The sequence below is a fragment of the Capsicum annuum genome, chromosome 12 (assembly GCF_002878395.1).
Source record: "Capsicum annuum cultivar UCD-10X-F1 chromosome 12, UCD10Xv1.1, whole genome shotgun sequence".
Taxonomy (NCBI): Eukaryota; Viridiplantae; Streptophyta; class Magnoliopsida; order Solanales; family Solanaceae; genus Capsicum; species Capsicum annuum.
Genome location: NC_061122.1, coordinates 60,471,950 through 60,499,310, shown reverse-complemented (window position 1 = coordinate 60,499,310; position 27,361 = coordinate 60,471,950).

Below are 27,361 nucleotides of genomic sequence, written 5' to 3'. Positions count from 1 at the left end.
AAAACTCTCACATCCTATAAACTCTTATGACTTACGGATGTTCACATAAATTTATTACAGAGAGTTACGAGTGTTTTATAATCTTTGTATTAATTAAGAAGGAATTACCCTTCACTGTTGTGTGATCAGAAACCACTCAAAAACTGGCAATTCAAAGCAAATCAATGGCTCACTTGTTTGTGCATTTTATACCCATTGACACTCATTTACTAATTTTCTTAAAAATGAGGAGGACATTTACTAATGTAACACTATTGACCCAACAAATGAAAAAGAAAGTATGCTCATGTACAAAATTTAAACTATCTTATCTCGTGCACCAGATTCGATTAGCTTATCTTTCATTTATTGTTATGTTTGATATGGCATAAACACCATTATGGATAAATTTTTATTTATTATGCTTGACGGGGCAAACTCTCAGTGTTAAGAAACTTATAGAATGAATTTCATGTGCTAATAGGCTTCGAAGCTCACTTGCTCACTGAAATCTAAATAAGACATAAGAACCGAAGTGTAATAATGTATCATCTACCTAAGTGAATAATAAACAATTTAAACACATATACATACCATGATAAGAACGGTAAGACATGGTTCACAGTTTCATAAGAGGTTTCTAGCAATCATATGCTTTTACTTTTCTTATACTTGTTATTCTATTAATTTAAACATTCTTACCTATCCCAGATCTTGGGTGTATTTATACACCTAAGTACCATGTTACTCATATTTGAGCTAAATTTTGAGAGCAAAGTGTCATAGTTACGTATGTTTTATCTTACTATTGATATAAATAAGCTAAACCTATATGATTAGTATTATTTTAGGAAAGAATGAGGCATATGGAGACATTGGACGACCACAGAATGCAAAGGACAAAAGATGGGAGCAAAATAGCGCGAACAAAGACTATAAAAGAGGGCCCTGCATCGCGAGTCCTAGAACATATGCTAGGCCCTGTGCTGTGACACATGAGGTGCGTGTTGGACCATGTGATGCAGACACCCCTCCAGAGTAGCACAATCTTTTAAATCAAGTCAAGGACTTGGGGGTAATTTCACCATAAATTTATAAATACCCTAAGACCATTTTTTGGAGAGGATACAAAATATTTGGAGCACTAAAGAGAGGCTAAGGATTATTCCATCAGGGTCTATCTTTTGTAAACTTTAACACTCTTAAATCTTTGGAATGAACAAGAATACATTTGTTATTTTGTTTCAAAGTATGAATGGCTAGTTACCCTTGTTTTGGGGTTACGGTTGAACATGATTGTTTGGAATTAGTTTAGATCAATGAAGTTTATTTGTCATTAGATTGTGCTTGTGTTATTGACTTTACTGTTTTAGTGTCTGGCCAACATTAGAATAAAATTGCAATTCTTGTATGAATTGACCATAAAAATATGAGAATAGGATGAGGAATCCAAGGAATAAGATCATCTCTTGTGAAAGTAGGGTGATTCACAACTAGGATAGTAATATACCTAGTATGCCTTATTTGGATATACACGGGATGAAAATGTTAAGAATTTAGATTAGAAACTCACATCTCCACTCAACGATGTAGTTTTGAGACTAATTCGAATAGAGACTTTAGAGGATGACCATTCCTGGATCATACATTTAACCTCGTAGCCTGCAATTTGAGAAATAAAGTTCATTGAGACAAACAAATCCTAAACATAATTGTATGATATATCGTAACCCTAGAATCTCTCTTCTTATTGAGTATAACTTTGCTAAAATCATACACAACACTTTTCTTTATTTACATATTATTAGGAAATAATAATTTTTACAAACCCTTTGATACATCACAACACTGGATTGAAATATTATTAATTACTTGATTAAGTGAATTGCTAAACTTGTAATCCATGTGGGTTTGATATCCGAATCATTTAGAGCTGCAATATTACTTGTCCGACCACGTTCACTTGCATAAACGGTAGGACACAACAAGTTTTTGGTGCCGTTGCTGGGGATCCGAGAAATTAGTAATTTATTAAATTTATTTTTTGTAATATTATACAAGTGTTTACAACTTGATCTTACCGAATGATTTCTGCAGGTCTAATTTATATCTTAGACTGGTGAGAAAATGATAATTGGTTGGGCCATAGTTGGAACAAAAGAAAGTATTTCATTAGTGGCGAAGGGCAGCAACACTCCAATAACCAATTAAACAACTTTAAATAGATGATGCAATAGAAATTGTTCCTTCCAAAAAAAGCAGCGGCGAGACCTATTTGCGAGGTTAAAATAGCTTTTGCTAATAATGTTACTAATAGTATCCGCAGACCAAATGATGGAGATCGAGTTAAGCTAAATCAAAATACGGTGCAACTATTGCACAATAGCGGGCAATTCACAGGACTATCTCATGAGGACCCACAACAGCATTATAAGAATTTCCTTGAGATCAGCAATACGTACATTCTCACAGAAGTGTCGATAAATTATGCGAGACTAAGTCTTTTCCCCTTTTATATATTGGGGCAAGCGAAGAGATGGCTAAAGGCTGATCCACCAAATTCCATCACTATTTGGGATGACTTGGCACTAAAATTTCTGATTCGATTCTTTCTATCTGGAAAAACCGTATGGTTGAGGAGTGAAATTTTGAGTTTTAGGTAGAAAAAAGGTGTGAATATGTACGAAGATCGGGAAAGTTTCAAGTCCATGCTCTATGATTTTACTTACCACCATAAAACTAATAAGGTTTCGGTTCATACTTTTATAAAGGTACTTTATCTATATCTAAAGATTCTCTTAGATTCAACAGTAGATAGACAAGCCTTGGAGAAGAATTATGATGAGTTGTACATGCTATTAGATCATATATCATAGGGGAATCATAAATCGAATACAGATATGTCTAGGAGCACCCTAAAGAAAGTTACAGGGTTGGTAGAAGTTAATCAGTTGACAATTATCGCAGAAGAGATTGCCACTTTGTAGAGTTAAATGAACACTCAATTTAGTAACCTAAATTTATGGAAACAACAAGCTCTATTTAATGCAGTGCAGGAGACTTAGACTTGGTGTGAGGTAGTGGTAGTGGTGACCATTCGACAGACGCTTATGCAGTAAATTCAAAATCTATGAACAATGTGGCAATGCATAATGCCAAAAAGATTAAAATTTTGGGAATACATTTAATTCTAACTGACAAAATTCCCCTAAATTATCATAGGGTGGAAACCAAAAGCAGATTGTAAATTGGGATCAAGGGTAAGAAATTCAAAATCTTCAGCAACAGGCTTAGGGTAGTCAGGCCAATGCTCAGTCTTGTAACATTTAAGACATTTTGAAATAGATTATAGCCAATCAAGCATGGATGGTAGAAGATATAAAGATTCAACAATTGGCTACTAAAACCTTGTAGGTTCAGTTGGGATAACTTGCTAGAGCAAGGAATACTAGACCTCAGGGAGGTCTACCGAGTGATATTGATCCTAATCCCAAGCAAGTGAATGTTGTGTATACTTGTAGGGGTCTACAATTGGAGGAGCTAGATTAAAAAAGGGACTTAAAGATTTATATCAAAGGATGATGAGAAAGCTAAGAAGGACAAAGTTGAGAGCAGTGAGAACAAGTGAAAAGTGTGAAGGCACCCCCATCCCACGGAGGCTAAAAAATAATAAAAGAAAGCATGTTACTAAAAGTTCATTGACTTGTTTACATAGTTTCACATTGAATTTCCACTTGTTGATGTTTTTTAGGGAATTCCTAAATACACTAAGTATATCAAAGACATTGTGTCAAATAAGAATAGGTTGATAGAATATGTCATTGTTGCATTTACTAAAGAGTGCACTTGACAAATTCATAACAGGCTACCTGCAAAGCTCAAGAACCCAAGAAGCTTTAATATTCAGATCATAATTGGGCAATCTGTTAGTGCTCAAGTCTTGTGTGATCCTGGAGAGAGCATAAATACTATGCCTACCTCATTATTTAAGAAGATGGTGTTGGGTAGTTTGAGGCCCACCAGAGTGGTATTGTAGTTGGTTGACCGCTCACTTGCCAGACCTGACACAACAATAGAAGATGTGTTAGTTCAAGTAGGTTCATTAATATTTACTATGGATTTCATTATATTGGATTTTGATCTATATTTGAAAGTTCCATTTATTTTGGGAATACCATTTTTGGCTACTGAGTGTGTATTGATTAATGTAGTTATCGAGAAGCTAACTATGTGAGCTCATGGTAAGGTCAAGGTATTTAATGTATATAAGGCAATAAAGTTTCCAGTTATCTATGAAGAACTGTCTACCATTAAGGTTATAGATCTTGAGTCAGAGCTACCATTTATTACTTCTAAGGATCCCTTGGAGAGAGCTTTGGTGGACATGACATTTTCGGTGATGCAGAAGCAAATGAAATGATTCAGATTCTAGATGTTTCAAGTTTTTTTCCATAGGGGTGAATTTAAGACTTTTAATAGGCCCATTGGTTCATCTCGCAGTCCATCTATTAAGGAGGCACCAAGCTTAATGCTCTACCTTCACACCTTAAATATGCTTTTTGGGGGGGATGGTGACACTTTAATTATGATTCACTTTGCAGGATTATCTCATGTATAGGTTAAGAAGGATTTAGCAGTGCTAAAAAGAAGAAACAATCAATTGGGTTATAGATGTCAAACATAGAAGGGATAAACATCGCCTATTGCATACACAAGATATTTATGAAAGAAGGTCACAGACCTAGTGAGTAGCCCTAGAGGAGATTGAACCCTGTCATAAAGGAATTAGTACGAAAAGAAGTAATCAAGTGTCTTAATACAGGCATAGTCTACCTATCTCCAATAATAAATACGTTAGTATCATTTAGTGTATTTAGAATAAAGGGGTATGACAATTATGACTAATAAGAAGAATGAGTTGATCCCAACTCATATTGTAACTAGGTGGAGAATTTGTATGGATTATAGAAATCTTAGTGATACTACCCAATTTCCTTTACCAATTATAAGTTAGATAGACTTACCAGTTGGAGTATTACTGTTTCCGATATGGGTATTCCATCTAGAATAAGATAGCCATTGCCCTTAAGGATCAACATAAGATGAGATTCACCTGTCCTTATGGGACTTATGCATTTAGGTGAATGTCCTTTTGATTGTGCAATGCATCAGCTATATTTTAAAAGTGCATGATGGCCATATTCTATGATATTATAGAGGACTTCATGGAGGTATTTAATGGTTATTAATCTATTTTTGGCAACTCCTTTGACATGTGTTTGCAGAATTTGGACAAAGTCTCAGTGAGATGTGAAGAAACAAATCTAGTGTTAAAATAGAAAAAGTGTCACTTTTTAGTCAAGAAAGGCATTGTCCTTGGCCATAAAGTTTCATAGAGAGGATGAGAGGTATATTAGGGAAAGGTGGAGGTTATAGAGAAGTTTCCACATCCTGTGTCAGTCAAGGGAGTACGTAGTTTCCTCGGGCAGACCAAATTTTATAAAAGGTTCATAAATGATTTTTCAAAGCTGGAAAGACCGATGTGTAAGCTTCTTGAAAAAAAAGTTAAGTTAGAGTTCATTGTTGAGCCTGTGAAAGCATTTGAAGAGTTGAAGAGGAAATTGATAGAGGCTCCAATATTGATTGCTCCCAACTCGGAGTTACCCTTTGAATTGATATCTGAAGCAAGTGATGTAATTGTGGGTGCAGTGTTAAGGTAGTGAAAAGAGAAGGTCTTTCATTCCATTGATTATCCAAACAAGATTCTAGACGTAACACAAGAAAACTAAATTGTGATAAAAAAGAAATGTTAGATTTGGTATATATATATTTGATAAGTTTCGGTCTTACTTAGTGGGGACCAAAGTGACGGTGTACGCAGATCATATAGCTATTTACCACTTATTAGGTAAGAAAGATGCTAATCCTAAACTAATTTAGTAGATGTTATTATTGCAAGAATTTAATCTAGAGGTGAAAGACTGGAAAGGGATAAAAAATCAAGTAGCAGATCATCTTTTTAGGTTCCAGAGTTGGTCTCATATGGTAGCAGATGGTACTATTCAAGAGGAGTTTCCTGATAAGCAAATCCTAGCATTGAGTACCATAGAATTACCATGGTATGTGGACATTGTTAACCAAATTATGAGTGGTTTGTACCCACCTGAGGGCACAAATCAGCAGAGAAAGAGGTTGCATCATGAGTCTCTATTTTATACATAGGATAAGCCATTTTTGTTTAAATAGGACCCTGATCGAGTGATCAAAATATGTATTCTAAAGTGTGAAGTGACGCAGGTATTAGAGAGTTTCCATTCATCTCCATATAGGGGCCATCATAGTAGTGAGTGCAGGGCTGCAAGGTCCCACAATAAAGATTCTTCAAGCCTACCTTATTTAAGAATACAACTAGAGTTCCTAAAGAATGTGATCAGTACAAACTCATGGATTCCATTTTGAGGAGGCATGCAATGCCTTTGAACAATATACTATGATGTATGGGGAATAGACTTCGTGGGATCTTTCCCTCCTTCATATGGAAACACACATATTTTAGTGGTAGTTGACTATGTCTCCAAGTAGGTGGGAGTTGCAGCACTCCCTACCAACAACTCCAAGGTGGTTGTTAAATTTGTTAAGATACAAATATTCACAAGGTTTGGAACTCCAAGATACATTATTAGTAATGGTGGTACATACTTCATTAGCAATTAGTTCAAGAATTTATTGGCAATATATGGTGTATGACACATGATTACTATAGCTTATTATCCCTAAATGAGTGGTCAAGTATTGGTTTTAAATCATGAGGTGAAGCGTATTTTGCAGAAGACAGTGAATGCACAACAAAAATATTGGGCATTGAAACTTGATGATGCATGGTAGGCATAAAAGACAACATAGATGACACTCATTAGGATATATCCCTACATGTTAGTATTTAGAAAGCATTTCACTTACTAGTTGAGCTTGAACATCAAACTTATTGGGTTTTAAGGAAATTAAATCTTGATACGAATCTAGCGAGGCAAAAAAAGAAGTTGTAACAACATGAGATTGAGGAATTCAGATTACATTCCTATGGTAGTACGAAGCTATACAAGGAGAAGATAAAAAAACGGCATGACAACCATATAATGCCCCGCTCACTTGAGCCCGGACAAACTGTGTCGATGTTCAATTTTAGATTGAAGTTGTTTCCTGGTAAGCTGAAATCAAAGTGGTATAGATCATTTGAAGTGGTGAAAATGAATGCTCATGGGGCCATTAAGGATCCACAAAGGATATCCTGGCAACTTTATGATGAGTGATTCTAAGTTGACATGTACCGTAATGTTAAATCAGACGCTGCATGTGTAACGCCCCAAAAATAGATCCCAAAATGTCACGCAATGCTGAAGACTGCGAGAAGCCTCAAGCTAACGTTGTAAGCCTTTTACTAAATCTAAAGTTCATAATAAAGAAGTATAAACATAAAATCAATGTGGAATTCTGTCTGATCTAAGAAAAATTATCTTAACATAATATCTGAAAATACTAGACTTAAAAGTCTGGACAATCAATACTAGAAATCTTAATCATAACTAGTAGTCTGACAAGCCTCTACTACTAACAGCTAGAGAGTCACTGGTACAAACCCCCAGCTAACTCGAACTATCTGAAAATACTAAATCAACTACTCTAATAAGATGAAGAACTAAATAAATAGGTCCCCAAACTATGAGAACTCACCAACTCTCGGGATGTAGATAGAGATGCTTGAAATCACTCACACTGCTGAAACTGAGCACCTGAACCTGCATTATAAGACAATGTAGCACATAGACATATATGTGGATCAGTACTTCTAGATTGTACTTAGTATATGGGGGTGAATTTATAGGTAAAACAATATCTCAACATTAGTGTAAATTTGCAAAATAATGCATGCCAAGTATAGATGACTCAAAATAGCTTGAATAACTGAAAACTGAGAATAATAATCATGAGTAATAAAGCATGTTGTATAAATCTAGTAAGTCATAACACTTAGTTCTAGAAGTTGTACTTGTATTCTATCTTGAAATTATACTGTCTAAGTATAGAAAGGAATCACTTTTATATCTATACACTGAAAGTTGAAATCTTATAACCAATGTCTTATATAAACAAATATCTGGATAAAGTTGTGAGCCTTTACACTTAGTTTTCTAAACGTTTTTCTATTATTAATTTCTGTAGTCTTTTCTATTAGGGGTACTCTTTTTTATAGGGAGGTTCTTCTAACTGACATACACTATATAAGCTATCATAGTGTCCAATGTCTAGTTTCCTTGTGGGAAAACATCACGTTAGGGAGAGGTGTCATACTCTTGCCAAAGAGTATAACCTAATCTAAGTGATCACATTTGTATCTATTATCAACATAGAAATGGGAATAATTTGATAATCTGAACCTACATTGGCTCGTAGTTCTGGGGCATGTAAACATACCCAACTCGGTGCTAAATACTACTCCCTTTAATCCGTATGCTCATTCTATAGGAAATTCACTTTAAAAACTAGAATAAGGGTTTACAATAAAAGACCAATTATACATCTGTCTATTTAAACTATAATCAAAACTAATCTATTTTCTGTAAACTATAAAGAAACTGTAAAGTGGGTTCCATATCTTAACTGAGGATCAAAAGATCAAATCTTTATTAAAAATCTAAAAATAAACTAATCATGGGATGCTTAAAGAATAGTTATTCTTGAAATATCAATATTCAACTAGCTCTTAATAAGCCATGCATCAAATTCATGTCAAATCATCATAAAGTTCATGCTTGATAATGAAAATAATGATAATTCAATTCTAAATCTTGAAATTACTGCAATATGCATAAAAATACGAAAGTAGACATGCAATTCAACATCCAAGTCTCTCAAAATTTAATAGCCTTCAAATAGAAAAAAAATGGGCATAAAGCCTAAACTAAAATTCACACAACTTCATGTAAAAATAAACTTTAAAACAAATTTTTGGGCATAAGGATGAAAGAATTATCCTTGTTGAAAACTCCACAAATCTTAATTGATAATTAGATGAAGAAGCTTGAACTTTGAGTTCCTATTTGTGCTCTTGAAGATTGTTTCATGAATATCTTGGATTGGGAATCTTGAATTTTGGGTTATATTGGAAAATGAATGGTGGAATTTGGATTTCTAGAGGTTTAAGATTTAAAGTTTTAGTGTTTCTTGGAGAGAATTTGATGAAATGTGAGCATATTAGGCTTAGAATAGGTTTAATTCTTAGTTATTCACGATTTGGGGGCTTGGGAAAGGACTAAATTGCCCTTTAAAAATTTAACTCAGAATTGGAATCACGATTTTTGGCCTTAGCACAATGTGCCGCCATCGCGGTTGGTTACTTTAAAAAGATGAATGCCATTTTTCACTATGGCGCGACGCGGCAAAATTTCATTGTGTCACTGGAAAAGGACGAGTGCAATTTTGCACTTCACCGCAATGCGGTGACTATCCTATTAAGATTTCTGGCATGATACAGGCAAATCGCAATGATCTACTAGAAAGGGATGAACGGGAATTGGATCTTCACCACTACATGCGAAAATTACAGTGCTTCACTAGAAATCGGACAATTGCAATTTTTCACCTCACCGCGACGCGGTGCCATTGTGGTGCTCTACTATTTTTCACTAAGATCACCATAACTTCTTAAACGAGTATCAGATTATGCCAAAATTGGTATCGTTGGAAAGCTAATTCAATTATCTACACATTGGTGGGTCTAGATCTAGAAAATTTTACATGTATCAAGCGTTGTACACTTTTGAAGTTAACACTTGACACACTAGTAGCTAAATCGGACTAAGAAAAGTATGGGGTATTACATTATCTCCCCCTTGGGAATATTCGTCCTCGAATTGGACTAGTTAAACTAAAGATACTGAGGAACTGGGACTATATGCTAGTATGCACAATTGAAACAAGTTGCATCACTGAATCTAACTCATACTGTGTGACTAAACTAATCTGTGAATGCATAAATTTACATGAAGATAACAATATGGCTGAATCTGAGACTGGAAAAGAACTAGATTAAGGAAGACTGTTACCTTAGGCTAAATCTGAGTTTATGGAGAAAATTTGAGGATACTTGGATCACATGTCTGATTCCACTTCCTAAGTAGCACCCTAAACGGACTAATTGGCCACAGAACTTTGACCAAGGGAACTTCTTTGTTCCTTAGTCTATGGTTTTGATGATCAAGAATCTCTACTGGATCGTTATTTATATGAAAGGATATTCTGAATATTTGTGCTTTCTAGAGGGACTACAACGGCCGAATTATCCATACACTTCTTCAATAAAGACACATGGAACACTGGATGAACTGATGACAAGTCTGTAGGTAGCTCAAGCTCGTATGCTACCTTCCCTACATGACTCAAAATCCTATAGGAACCCATATATCAGGAACTAAGCTTCCCCATTTTACCAAATATCTTCACCCCCTTCATGGGTGAAACCTTTAAATAAATAAGATCATCTACTTCAAACTCAAGATCTCTCCTTCTTATGTCTGCATAAGAGTTTTGATGACTCTGGGATGATTTTAATGTTCCTCGAATCAACTGCACTTTCTCCATGGCTTCAAACACCATATCTAGCCTAATCAAAGTGGTAACTGTTGTTGCAGGTGAACTCAATCAATGGCAAGTGGTCATTCCAATTACCTTTGAAGTCAAGAACACATTCCCTCAACATATCCTCTAGGGTCTAGATGGTCCTCTTTGCCTGACCATCTGTCTAAGGATGAAAGGTTAAACTGAGATGAACTTGAGCCAAGGACCTTTTGAAAGGCTTTCCAAAACTGGGAGGTAAACTGAGTACCCCTATCTGAAATAATGGACAAAAGGACTCCACGAAATCTAACCAACTCTTTGTATATAGCTTAGCATAATCTTCAGCTATGTAAGACATATGAACTAGCAAGAAATAGGCTGACTTGGTTAATCTATCTACAATAACACAAATTGAATCATGTTGTCAACACCAATGCGATAACCCAGTTACAAAGTCCATGTTCACCTCTTCCCACTTCCAAGTAGGATTACTAAACTCCTATAATGTGCCACCAGGTCTTTGGTGCTCTACCTTAACCTGTTGGCAAGTTGCATACTTGGCTATCAATTCTGCTATATCTTTCTTCATACCACTCCACCAATAAATTTCTGGAAAATCACAGTACATCTTGGTAGCTCCTGGATGAATGGAATAATGCACACCATGTGCTTCTTCCATAATCCACTGCCTCAAATCATCAACATATGGCACACACAATCTACTCTGGTATCTCAACACACTATCTCTCCCTTGGGAGAAAACCTCTACCTTTTGCTCTTTAACTGAATCCTTCAGTTTGAACAAACTAAAATCCGTATCCTGCTTCTCTTTCACTTCAAAAACTAGAGAAAATTCTAAACTACTCAAAAACCAAACATTCCCTTCAGCTGAGTCAACTAATCTCACACCCAATCTAGCTAACCGATTAACTTCTCAAACTAATTTTCTCTTGTCATTCTCTACATGAGCAACGCTGCCCATAGACAATCTACTAAGGGCGTCTGGCACTACATTGGCCTTTCTTGGATGATATAGCACACTCATGTCATAATCCTTCAATAATTCTAACCACCTTCTCTGATAAAGATTCAACTCCTTCTAAATAAACACATATTGCAAGCTTTTGTGGTTCGTAAACACATCAATATGCACCCCATAAGGATAGTGCCTCCTTATTTTCAATGGAAATACCACAATAGCTAACTCAAGGGCATGGGTAGGGTAATTCTTTTTGTGAGACTTAAGATGTCTAGAGGCGTAGGCTATAATATTACCTCTCTACATCAAAACACAACCCAGACCAATTCTAGAAGTATCACAATAGACAACAAGCCCATCAGTACCATCAGGTAGCACTAAAACTAGGGCTGAAGTGAGTTGAGTCTTCAACTCCTGAAAACTCTTCTCATAGAAATCTGACCACTAAACTTTCGTCTGAGTCAATATAGACATAGGGGATGCAATAGAAGAGAAACGTTCTACAAAACATCTATAATAGCCACCTAAACCCAAGAAACTTCTGATGTTTAATAAAGAAATAGATCTAGTCCCGTTTCTTACTACTTCTGTTCTTAGGGATCAACTCTAATGCCATCACTAGAAATAATATGACCGAGGAAAGCTACTGACCTTAGCCAAAATTCACATTTGCTAAATTTGGCGAACAACTGGTGATCCTTAAGAGTTTGTAACACAATTCTAAGTTGGCCTGCATGATCATCCTCACTACGAGAATAGACAAGAATATCATCGATAAAGACTATAACAAACATGTCCAAACACTGTTTGGACACTCTATTCATTAAGTCTATAAAGGTTGTTATGGCATTTGTTAGCCTGAAAGACGTTACTAGAAACTCAAAATGACCATAACGATTTCTGAAAGCTATCTTTGGAATATCATATTCCTTTACTCTAACTGATGATAGCTGGATCTAAGGTCTATCTTGGAGAAGTAACTTGCAACTTGAAGTTGGTCGAATAAGTCATCAATCCTAGGAAGAGCATATTTGTTTTGTATTGTGACTTTATTCAGCTGAATATAGTCAATGCACATTCGCCAAGAACCATCTTTCTTTCATATAAATAGGATGGGAGCACCCCATGGAGAGACACTGGGCCTTATGAAACCTTTATCTAAAACATCTTTAAAGCTACTCTTTTAACACATTAAGTTTGGCTGGAGCCATACAATATGGAGGAGTAGAGATAGGTTGAGTATCTACGAGAAGGTCATTACCGAATTCCATTTCCCTATCAGAAGGTACCCCTGGCAGATCCTCGAGAAAAACTTTAGGCAACTCGTTGACGACACGGACTGACTGAACTATTGTAGTCTCAGACTTAGTGTCTTTGACTCAAACTAGATGATAGATGCACCCTTCTGAGATCAACTTTCTGGCCTTAATATAGGATATGAAATAACTCTTGGGAGACACTGAATTACCTTCCCACTCAAAGGCTGGCTCATCTGGAAACTAAAACTTCACCACTCGAGAGAGACAATCTATAGATGCTTAACAGAAATTGAGCTAATCCATACCCAGAATAAAGTCAAAGTCGACCATATCTAACTCTATTAAGTCTGCTAACATGATCTTATGAAGGACAGTGATAGAACACTTTCTATAAATTTATTTGGCAACAACTGACTCACCCACTAGGGTAGAAACTAAGAAGGGCTTAGAAAGCTTTTCAGGACCTACTTCAAAATTTACTATAACTAATGGGGTCACATAAGACAAACTTAACTCGGGGTCTAACAACACATAAACATCAAGATGAAAGACACGAAGCATACTAGTAACAATATCTGGTGAACTCTCCTGCTCCTGACAGGATGGTAAAGCATAAAATTAATTTTGGCACTGACCACCATCGATACTGGATGATGCGCCCTGAGGAAGGACTAGGCAACTAGAGGAGCTGGTGCACTAGTAGCCTGAATTTTGGGATGAACATCCATGTTTCCCTGCTTAGCGTGGGTACACTTTTTGATTCCATGTAATAACTTACCACAACCATAACAACCTTTCTATCCCAACAAGCACTCACCAAGATAATTTTTACCAAACTTAGCACATGGAGGATAACTCATTTTCTACCCATACTATTCTGAGATCTGAACATAGAAGTCTTACCTCACCATTCTTGCCTAGCTATAGGGGTGGGAGAACTGGTTGAAGATGGCACTGACATAGATGAATGATACTAAAACTGCAAATGATTTCCTCCTCTAAACTTTGTCTGGCCATACTCAAACTACCCAGTTCTAGCTTTCTTATTTCTCCTCTCTTTCCTTTAACTTTTCTGCCTCGATTGGAAAAGCATGAATCATTAACATAGCAATACCCATATCCCTAATAAGCATGGCGGTCATCTACTCCTTGACTTCCAAACCAGATACTCTAGTAACAAACTTACTCATACTCTTCCTAGGGTCATCCATCGTATCAAGGGCATACGTAGACAACTGGTTCAACTTAATGAAGTACTCCTTCACTGTCATTGAGCCCTACCTCAGGTTTACAAACTCCTATACCTTAGATTTCCTTATTTTATGCAAAAATAACCAATCTATAAATGCTTCCTAAAATACCTGCCTACTCATAGAAGCTACATTCTCACCTCTACCATTCTTCCATACAACCACCCAATCATATGTTATATATTTCAATCTATAAGATACCAAATCTACACTCTCCTCTTAAAAAATATGCATAATCTGAGTGATCCTCCTCACCTCATCTAAGTAAAGTTGTGGGTCCTCACCTATCTTTGACCCTAAGAACTCAGGCGGATTCATTCGCATGGAGTCATAAATTTCGGCTGGTGCTAGATCCCCATTCTACTAAACTAGGACTGGCACCTAATGGTTGCCCTAAATATTGGCAGTCACAGTATAGTCCAATACCTGAAAAGCAGCTCGAAATTCAGCATGGAATACATTCTCATTTAGAGGGTCAGTAGGCTAGGGTGGTTGGTTATCATTTCTGTGTACATTATCTCTGCGGTGAGGCATATTCAACTTTCATGTCAGATCAAAAGTTAAAAATAGATAGAGACACTTTAACAATGATAGATTATGAAATAAAGAGATGATTTCCTAAAAACATCCTATAGCCTCTTGCTCATAAATATGGCGCGTATCACACCCATGATCAAGACTCTACGTAATATGGCTTGTCTGACTCCCTAGGACTCTTATAATCTTAGGCTTTGATACCGAGTTTTTAATGCCCCAAACATCGGTCTCGAGATGTCACACGGTGTTCAAGACTATGAGTAGCCTCAAGCTAACCCTATGAGCCTTTTACTAAATCTAAAGCTCATAATAAAGAAAAATAAATATAATATCAATATAAAAATCTATCTGATTTAAGATGAAATTATCTGAACATAATATCTGAAAATACTAGACTTAAAAGTTTGGAAAATCAACACTAAAAATCTGAATCATAACTAGCAGTCTAACAAGCCTCTACTACTAACAGCTAGAGAGTCACTGGTACAAAACCCCAGCTAACTCAAACTGCTTGAAAATACTTAATCAACTACTCTAATAAGTTTAAGAGCTAAATAAATGAGTCCCTGAACTATGAGGACTCACCAACTATCAAGATGTAGATAGAGATGCTCGAAAATACTCATGTTGCTGAAATTGAGAACCTGAACCTACATTATGAGACAATGTAGCACATAGATGAATATGTGGATCAATACTTCTGGATTTTACTGAGTATATATGGGTGAATGCTTAAGTAAAACAATATCTAACATTAGTTTAAATTTGTAAAAGAATGCATGCTAAGTGTAGATAACTCACAATAGCTCAAATAACTGAAAACTGACAATCATAATCATGAGTAATAAAGCATGTTGAATAAATCTGGTGAGTCATAACACTTAGTTCTAGAAGTTGTACTTGTATTCAATCTTGAAATCATATTGTCTAAGTGCAGAAAGGACTCACTTTTATATCTTTAAACTAAAAGCTGAAATTTTATAACCAATGTCGTATATAAATAAATATCTAAATAAAGTTGTGAGCCTTTACACTTAGTTTTCTAAAAGTTGTTCTATTATTCATTTATGTAGTCTTTTCTATTAGGGTTACTCTTTTCTATAGGGAGGTTTTTCTTATCGATATACACTATGTGAACTATCATAGTGTCTAACGTCCTGTTTTATTGTAGCAAAACCTCACATTGGGGAGAGGTGTCATACTCTTGCCAAGGAGTATAACCTAATCTAAGTGATCACATCTGTATCTGTCATCAATATAGAAATGGGAATTATCTGATAATTTGAACCTACGTTGGCTTGCAATTCTGGGGCATGTAAACATACCCAACTCGGTGCTACATACTACTCCCTTTAATTTGTATGATCATTCTGCAGGAAATCCACTTTAAAAACTAGCATATGGGTTACAACAAAAGACCAATTATGCACCTATTTGTTTAAATTATAATCAAAACTAATCTACTTTTTGTAAACTGTGAAGAAACTGTAAAGTGGTTTCATATCTTAAATAAGGATTAAAAGATCAAATCTTATCAAAAATCAGAAAATAAACTAATATGGGATGCTTAAAGCATAGTCATTCTTGAAATATCAATATTCAACTATGGATTAATAACCCATGCATCAAATTCATGTCAAATCATCATAGAGTTTAGGCTTTATAATGAAAATAATGATAATTCAATTCTAAATCTGGAAATTTCTGCAATACGCATAAAATTATGAAATTTGACATGTAATTCAACATCTAAATCTCTCAAAATCTCATAATCTTCTAATAGAAATAAGTGGGTATAAACCTACTAAAATTCACATAATTTGATGTAAAAATCAACTTTAAAACAAATTTTTCGGCACAAAGAAGAAAGAATTATCCTTGTTGAAAACCCCACATACATCAATTGATGACTAGATGAAGAAGCTTGAACTTTGAGTTCTTATTTGTGCTCTTAAAGATTGTTTCTTGAATATCTTGGATTGGGAATCTTGAATTTTGGGTTATCTTTGAAAACAAATGGTGGAATTTTGATTTCTTGAGGCTTAAGATTTGAAGTTCTAGGGTTTCTTGGAGATCAATTTGATGAAAAGTGAGCATATTAGGCTTAGAATAGGTTTAATTCTCTATTATTCGCAATTTGGGGGCATGGGAAAGGAATAAATTGCCCTTTAAAATTTTAACTTGGAACTGGAATCCTGATTTTTGGCCTCAGCGCGATGCACCGCTATCGCGGTGGCTTACTGGATAAATATGAGTGCCATTTTACACTCGGGCACGATGTGGCAAAATTGTGTTGCGTCATAAAAAAAGAACGAGTGCCATTTTGCACTCCACCGCAATGCGGTAACTGTCCAATTGAGATTTCTGGCGCAATATGGGCAAATCACAATGAGCTACTGAAAAGGGACGAATGGGAATTAGAGATCCACCGCGACACCAGCTAATCACGGTGCTTCACTGGAAATCGGACAATTGCAATTTTGCACCTCACCGCAATGCGGTGCATCGCGGTGCTCTACTATTTTTCACTAAAATCACCGTAATTTCTCAATCGAGTATTTGATTAAGGTGAAATTGGTATTGTTGGAAAGCTGAGTCAATTATCTACACATTGGTGGGTCTAGAGTTGGAAAATTTTACATGTATCAAAAGTTATACACTTTTGAAGTTAACCCTTGACACATTAAGAGTAAAATGGGACTAAAAAAAGTATGGTATATTATAGCATGGAAGGCAACCAATGATTGTAATGTAATAGCATAGGTCAATTATGTGAACAAAAATGAGAAAAAAAAACAAAATTTCAAAGAAAAGTGACGAGCCACGACCAAAACTATGATGCTTGGTCAGAGGTAACCCACCCTTCTAGCTAGTTTTTGCTTATTTTGTACGTAATTGTAGTTCCATGGAGCTAAAATAGGTGTATTAAATCTTTGGAGATGAATAAAATTAGGTTTAGTAAGTTTTTAGTCAAGAATTATTCTCGTGCATCACATATTTTTGTCCACAAGGTAGCCCCGTGACACATCACATAGCACGAAGGCTCACTGCCTCAACCTCACAGCTAGCTCACACCATACAAACCCTACCACACCCTAAGACTTTATACCATAAACCCCCTAATAAATCCCGTCACCGCAGTGTGACCCTTCTACTTTACCCAGACCCCTACACCGTAACCCCTTACCCACTTTAGACCACACAGTACAACCCTTTTACCTCTCTCTAACTCCATACCACCCACCCTTGTGACCCCTTACTACCTCCCTTTCTCCCCTATATAAATAGTATGTCATATACTCATCCTCTTATTCTAGAATGCATGACTTATCCATCATCTATTTGAAAAGTTACTCGATTTAAAATTAGGTCAACCCAGCCTGGTTCCCATCTATAAACCCCTCAAACCCCAATTTTTCCTATTTTTACCCTAAAATAAGTATAACCCATCCTGCCCCACCTCCATCTCCACTCGTAATCATGCGATGCAACCCTCAGACACAATATTCTCTTCTCTTTCACTTGTTATACACAATATTCTCTTCTCTTTCACTTGTTATTCACTCCAAGGTATGTTTTATTCTTTTATTTTTGGTTTTTAGTATTTTGTTGCAAGAGATTTATGGGTTTAGTCCTCTTAGTGGGTAAATAGTTAAGAACATGTTCTAATTTGTGTCTTCGTCTCTTGGGGAAGAATTAACTCTATGCTTATGGGTTTATGAAGCTTGTGGGTATGCTTGAATTGTTTATATTTTTAGTTATTTGGTGTATTTTGCAATTTTTATGGGTTCAATGTATATAATTGGGTCTTGGTTTGGTGGAGTTGTTCCCTTTAATGGATTGCATTTTTCTTGTAAGCTTATTTGAATCTGCTTGGCAAATTTTCGTTGAACTTGAATTGTGCTCTATGCTTGTGGTGCATAGTTACCTGTGATGACTGCTATATTTTTGGTGTAATGGTCTGTCAGTATAAGGTTAACTGTGATGTTATTGTGTTAAATTAACTTATGATGGTGCTACCTCCCAAATTGTACATCTGGGAAGTTGGATTACCAGCTAGCTCCACTTGAGTTGATTATGCTAACAAATTAAGTGGAGGGTGGTCCGGCAATCCCCTCCCCTTAATTATAGTTAGTAGTTTGGTGCTTTGATAATGCTTGGCATTGGTGTATGTTAAAGGACTTATGGAACCCAAAGTGAGCAAGGGTAGGGGAGTTTCCTTAAGCTCATGACAAAGATAGAAACATGCCTGTATGGGGTAGCCAACCATTGCTAATCCAGCTGCTTCTTTGTCTTCTCAAAGTGTATGTCGGAGGTTTAGTGTGAAATAGGTTGAGAAATATAATGTAAAATGGTACAATGAAAACATGCCCATTATCAACCCACTAAGAGAATTTATTAGGAAAGTTTAGAGACCTATTACCCATGAATCCTAGTGCAAATTAGACAAATGAAGCTAGATTTTATTTTTGATGATATGGATGAGTGTAACCTATACTTGGTGCAAGAATTTTATGCCAATTGGTTCCCGAACACTCTAGTCTATAATGTAACGATTTGAGGGAAAATTGAGAAGTTGAATGTAGCGACACTTAATTCTCTCCTTGGCACACCGGAGCTTGATCATGCTATATTGAAAGAGTTTATATAGTCGGCAACCTTAAAAATCTATCCGACACACATTCTGTCATCCATGATCTATGGCTAGATGGAAGTATTATAGAGATAAGTATTTCACAATAATTTCCCCTTTTCTCATTTATAATGCCCCAAAACTACCCCCTGGGAGTCACACGGTGCATAGGACTACGGCCAAGCTAACCCATGAACTGACATACTATTAAGAAACTGATTTAAATATGTATAAAATAACTAATTTTACTTTACAAAAACATAATTATGATGAAATCTGGGAAAAATAAAATACTAATACAATTTTTACATTCTAATAAAACTGAAGAGAGGAACTAAAATTACATAACTGACTTTGACTGACATCTATGAAGCCTCCACTATACTGACTATAGATAGCTGGGATATGACTCCAACTACCACTAAACAATACATATGAGTAATAAAGTAAAGTACATCAGTAGCATCTATCTAAAGTCCCCAAAGTAGGAGGACTCATCACCTACTGGATGGAATCTGCCACTATCTGATTATGATATATGGACTACAACTGAACTGGTACATAGATTATTATACAATGTATTACATTGACATATATGTGGATCAGTACTTTTTGAATGTACCGAGCATGTGGGGATGAATGCATAAGTAAAATAGTAACTCAATTAATCATATAGCTTATAAAGAATGAATGCTAAGTATAAATGATTTACATTTGCTTGAATACTGTAAAAGCTACAAAATATAAACATACTGTAGTAAAGCATAAAGATAATCATTGTGAGCCTTTACACTTAGTTTCTAAAATTTGTTCTGTTATTATGTCTTAGGACTTAGGGAGTTTCTTCTAAAAGATTTTCTGTTATCCTTTTCTATTAGGGAGGTTCTTCTAACCAACATAAACCAATTGAGATATCATGGAGTCCAATGTCTAGTTCCCCTAAGGGGAAAACCTCACGTTGGGGATAGGTGTCATTTCTTTCCAAGGAGTATAACCTGAGTTGAGTGATCATAATTTGTATCTGTAACCATATAAATGGGAATAATCTGAATCTATACCTATGCTAGTTCATCTTTCTAGGGTATGGGACCTTGTAATCATACCCAACTCGGTGCTAATTACTACTCCCTTTAATCTTTATACTGATTCTATAGGAATCTACCTTAAAATAACATAAAGGTTTCTAATGAAAACCAGTTATGCATCTATTTTCTTCAAACTGTAATCAAAACTAACATGTGTGGATTCCATATGTTAACTGAGGATCTAAAGATCAATTCTTGCTTAAAAGTCTGAATACATGCTTATCAAATATTTCTTGAAACATAGTCTGCTTTAAATCACAAGACTTAAACTTATGGCTCAAAGACACATGTTTTAAACTTATGTCAATTTATAACAAACTTTATGCTCAATAATAAGGCAAAATGACCTTCTGGACCCTTGTACTATGTCGGTTTTGTAAGTTGGACACTTCTACTTACATGTTTGTCATCTGGACCTCTGAACCCACTAAAAATCAATATTTCAAACCCTTTTACTGCTGACTTTGCCTATGTGGCACTGAAGTGCTGACTGGGACTTGGAGAGTGTAGTCAATCGCTTGGAGTGCGAATAGGGGTCAATTTTTGGCCAAGTTTATATTAAAATAATTTAAATAAATAAAAAAGGTTTAAAACTTTTTTTTTGTTTTTTAATCTAAACTTATTTTTAAAAAATAATAAATTTAAAAATAAAAAATAAAAAAGTCCCCCCCCCCAAACCCCCTCCCCCATCCAACCACTACCATGCCCCGCCCCAGCCCTCATCCCAGCCCCTCGCCCCTCCCCAGCCTCATCCCAGCCACCCCCATCACACCCCAACCCCTATCCCATCCCCCCAACCCCACCCTAGCCCCTATTTTGAGCCCCCACCACACCTAGCCCCATCCCATCCACCCCCACCCCAGCCCCATCCAACCTCCTACCCTACCCCACTATCGTCCACCAGCCCTCTAACCCCACCGACTGCCATAGCCATTGTAAAATCACAATTGTAATTGCAAAGTAAAACTTCTCAAGCCTAAAGTACAACAATTCACACAACATAAAAAGAAATAAATCAATACAATCGAATAGAACTTTGAGAAAATTTTTTCCAAACAAATCAACACACAACTAAAAAGAATCAGAAGATGAAGATAAAGAATCAACAAAAAACAAACAAACAAACGACGTGGTTTTCTTTCTTCTTCGATTCTCACTTCTTAATTTTTTTTCAAACAAACAACAAGAATCAAATAACAAGAATCTTTCTTCTTCGATTCTCACTTCTCAATTTTTCCAAACAAACAACAAAAATCTAATCACCAGCTGCTACAAATTGAGTAATCCTGAGATCATCATCATCTTCAACAATAACCAAAGCTCAAACACAGACAAATAGGTGAAAGAAAAGCTTCAAGAACCGTCAGAAATTGTGCAATAAAAGAAAAAAAATAGTGCTTTTTTTGCCTCTTAGTGCTTTGAGCATTTCTTTTCAATTTTTTCAGAGAGTGAGAAGAATAAGAAGATTGAAATAATGAAGGAAAAGAAGAAGGAGAAGAGGAGAGAGAACCATAAGACAAAAAAGAAGAAAAAACCAAATTAGAAAAATAGGGAAGAGAGAGGAAGGGGGAGAGGGAGGGGTTTATTTATTTATTTATTTATTTTAATATTTAATATTTTTTAAATTTAAAAATAAAAATAACGTGGAAGCTGATGTGGCAGCTGACGTGGCGAAAGTGTATTACACTCATAAAAAAAGTGTTTAAAATATTGCTTTTTAATGGGTTCAAGGGTCCAAATGACAAACATTTAAGTAGAAGTGTCCAACTTACAAAACTGACATAGTACAAGGGTCCAGAAGGTCATTTTACCCAATAATAATAATCTTGAAATACTTTAACAATTATAGTCAAGATAATGAAATTCAATTCTCAATCTGTGGAATCAAATCACACGCATAAAGATGTGAAAATAGACATACAATTCAACATTTAAATCACTTGTAACTTTGAAAACTTCAAACAATGATATTTGGGTAAGAAACCTAAACTGCAAATCACGTAAATTCAATTTTAAAAAACTAGTTTTGGGCAGAAAAATGAAAGGATTAACACTCAAAGCCCGTGTGGGATAGCCCGGATTATCTGAGCTGATCTGTATTGACAACTCTACCTAGTCGGGCTAAGCACCCTGACGACGTGACCTTTAGTCGAGTTGAATAGCCCTCGTGGTGCGGGGCTATCCCGACCCCTTACTGCCTCTCATAAAAAAGGTCATAACTCTTTTCTCGGGTATTGGATTAAGGTGAAATTGGTATCGTTGGAAAGCTAACTCAATTATCTAAAATTTTGTGGGTCTAGATATGAAAAATTCTGCATATATCAAAAGTATACACATTCAAAGTAGACCTTTGTAGAATCAAATACCAAACTTTGGATGAATCAAAGGCTCTTAGCTCAACTTTGTTCTAAGCGATTTCTATGAATATTTTTCACCTCAAAAGCACTTCACACACTAGGATAAAGATCATGACATATGAATTCAAAAGTAAATCATGGGATTATAGTTTACACACGTAAGAACGACGTTTCAAAGTCTAGCCCAAAAATACAGGGTGTTACATTATCTCCTCCTTGGAACCATTTGTCCTCGAATGATGGATAGGAACTCGTTGAAGTCTTAGAAATACGGAATAATATAGACATTATATGTCTTCTATGAAAGGGTATAATTGAGCTGAAACATTAAAACTTTCATCATCAGACTAATTTCTGAGCTGACTTGACTTTACTTACTATAAGGAGCTGATTCATGCTGAGAGTTTAGAACCCACTTGAAGTGTTTATGATACAATTATACATACAGATCTGTAAAGTGATGACTTATGTAAGCACTAAGCATGAGATAATGAGACTAAGATCGTGCAAAGGGTATTACACTGCCTGAGCTGGAATACTTGGAAAACTGAGATTATGCAGTGAACACTTATGAACTGAGTCATGACTAGATAGCTAAATCCGAAACAAGATGTATGGACTGAACTGAATTTGCAATTTACATATATGTGAACAAATTACCTCATAGAATAGCCATATTCATGAAACTTCAGATAGTAAGGCTAGATGGAAAGATGGAAAACCATATGAATTTGTCTGTCTGACTACTAGACTGGATTGCTGGCTATACGGAATGAATTATACTGAAAGTTTATACTCAACTGGAGTATTTCTTCAACACTCTTTCTGAGAAATTCTAATAACATTAGGGAGTAAGAATTTTAGGCATGATCTGAACAAGACATCTGACTAAGGAATCATAACACTGACATAACTCTATAGCATGGAGCATAGACATATAAACGTAAACTAGGATAGAACTTCTAAGCCTTATGCAATGCAATTTCTAACTTTAAATCTTAGCAACATTTCTTAAATACTCTCTCAACTATAATATTCCCCTTAAATACCATACTCAATTGATGCAACTTATAATCCTCTCATGGGCGTTCATAAATCCATCTACTAATGTCTAAACTAAAGTAAATCCTCTCACCGTGATCACGCCTAACTTAAAATTACATGATACAACACGTTACACCATAATACTAGTCTAAACCACATGATTCAATCTTCCATGTCTCTTCCAAAGCTCGCACCTTAAGCATAACGTGCCTTACCACTTCAAAGACTAACTCTAAACTCTTATTATGGATTCACTAGTGCATATTGTATTCCTCCATTTACATCCCAACATGACATTCAAGCCTATCTTTATAACCATATATGAACTTTAAGGCAAACACCCATAAAGGCATACTTCATATATTATCTAAAACTCTATCAACATCAACTTTATTGCACTATTTTTAAGAACATACATACCAATTTTCAACAAACCATGACATGTATCAAAGACTTGGCCTCAATCTTACTTCACACTTTAGCCTTAGATAGAAAAGCATAAGTAATCTTTCTTAATTGGGATCATCAACTCTCTCTCATCTAAAGAACTACTTATCCATTATCATCACCATTATGTTAACATAGGATGAGGTCGCTGAAGGGCTAACACATAAGGACCTGAAGCACAAAAGAATACTATACATAACTCTGACACTTAACTGAGGCCTGAAGAATAGAATGTCAAAGGCATGGATTCATTAAAGTGATCTAAACTAGGACATACATGATATAAACTAGATTTCACTAGGATCATGAGTTTTTGAGAACTGATCATACTCTAAAACATGACTTCATACTTATCATAAGCTATTCAATATAAGATAGGAGTTTCATAGATTTATGAGGGATGAGTCAAATCACAGAGTGAAGTTGTTACTTACTAGAAGTTGAGAACAAACTTGAATACGCATAAAGTGTATAAATATTGGCCTTTCGTATGCATCTATCACGCAAGTCCTGAATTTGGTAAGATAATGAATGAAATCCAAGCAATACACTAGAGTAAGAAGGGAATACTATCTCATCATAAATCTTATTGACATGCATCACAACTTCATTCTCAAAACTTGATTTGGTTCTGCACTCTACCATCTCCCCCTTAGATCAAAGCTGACATTCTAAACTTATGGGTCTACTCTATATCCTCAAAATTGAACCATATTTTCTTTGCTCTAACGATCTACACATAAATGGCCACTCACCTAAATAAACTATATCTAGACAATACTAACTTTATTCTTGGACACTCTCATAGTACATACCACCCTTAGCTTTCTTTATCTTCTATAATCATCATTATAGACTTACACTCTATTAACTCGACAAACATACCTGCCTCACTAAAAATATAATCTGAATCGCATTTCTAAACTTATATTTTTTTCCAAACCATAAGAATCAAAATCATACTTAAAAGAATCAACACCATCTATCCAAAACTCCTCAACTTAGCTATTAAGAACACCGTGTACTATATAACTAGCCTTCTTCCAGTTAGCAACTCAAGGGTACTACAAACCACACACGACACTTAATAAACTTAGAAAAATAAGGCAACCCCATATCACCTTGGGCACACCTCTACAACATACCTACAACATCATACTTAATCTCAAATCAATAAACTTAAATTCTTGCATTCACTATTTCAAGCCTATTGGTTTACCTCCATATAACTAGCAATGCTAACCAAGCAACCATTACATCTACCTTGATGATCATCCACTATTCAATCATAGTGTCCAGTGCTAAGCATGATTAACAACCCAACCTCACATACTATTCTCACTCAAAAGCTATAAAATAAGACATCAAGATATACTAGTCCACTAGAATCTCATAACAACAATAATCAATCGTAATCATATGGTGTAACTTATTAAAATCAGTTAGCACATCCCTCTTCTACACATAATGACTATTTACTTATCTATACACCTAAATTACATTCATATCTCTTAAAGCATCAAGAAATATTATTTTTCATAGCCATATAGGGAAGCCCATATTAAAAATACTCAACCACTAAATACTTCATGAATATCCTATACTTTTCTAGCACAACAAATATCATCAATAACTCCTTTCATACTTCAATCAAACAATAATTAAACTTAAGTAATAACTCTTTCTCTACCTTCCACTAAACTAACACACAAGGACATATCACCATAACGTAAAATCTATAGTATGCATAATTTTATCTCTGTACTTTCTATCAATCGTCATTCCCACTTTATTGTCACTACACTTCTAAACCCACACTTCTAATAATAAGAAGATTCTACTACTTATAAATCATAACAATTTAGGCTGCAATATCACTCGAATGCAATCTTTATTCAACAATCTAGGTTCGTAATATCTCCTCTTATAAGCAAAAGCACTATCTATAGTAAAGGGTCAATGAGGAATATGAATACATATCTTATTTTTTCTTAATTAAATAACTCATATGGATGAGGACATAACTTTCAACTTAAAGAACTTATAACACACTAATCAGCTCCTCTCATGCCCCTTGTTTGACTTCTGAAGTTACTGATAGTAAATCTGAGAGCATCATCTTGGGAGGAAGTAGGACTTGCGAATCATGTTACCTCAAAAATATGACATAGATGGAAAATTATAGATTACCACACAAATCGATGGAAATTTCTAAGAGAAGAACTTTACAGCATGATCTAGAGTATAAAAGAAAGGAGACACTTACCCTATAGCCTCTCGAAGAAAAATTTAGACGTCTTTGTACTATTTCGCAAGACTCTACAAGACACAACTTCATAGACACCCTAGGAAACTTAAACTCTGTGCTCTGATGCCAAGTTTGTAATTCCCCAGACTACCTTCTGGGCGTCACACAGTGCTTAGGACCATAAGTTATCCTAAGATAACCCATGAACTGACATACTACAAAGAAACTGATTTAAACATGTATAAAATAATATAGTTTATTGTGCCAAATCATAATTATGATGAAATCTGGGAATAATACAATGTTGATACAATTTTTACATTTTGTTAAAACTGAAGAAAGGAACTGAAATTACATGACTAGCTCTGAGTGATATCTATGAAGCCTCTACTACGCTGACATAGATAGCTGAGATGCAACTCCAACTACCACTAATCAATATATATGATTAATAAATTAAAGTACATGAGTAACATGTGAGTTACTATTTTACTTATGCATTTACCACTAATCAATACATATGATTAATAAATTAAAGTACATAAGTAAAACAGTAACTCAATTATATCTTAGGACTTAAGGAGTTTCTTCTAAAAGCTTTTCCATTAGGGAGGTCCTACTAACCGATAAAAACCATGTGAGCTATCATGGAGTCCAATGTCTAGTTCCCCTAAGGGGAAAACCTCACATTGGGGAGAGGTTTCATACTCTTTCCAAGGAGTATAACCTAAGCTGAGTGATCATAATCTGTATCTGCATCTATATAAATGAGAATAATATGAATTGTACCTATTTTGGCTCATAGTTCTAGGGTATGATACCTTGGAATCATATCCAATTCAGTTCTAAATACTACTCCATTTCATCTGTATGCTTATTCAAAACTAAAATGTGTGGATTTCATATCTTAAATTAGGATCACAAGATCA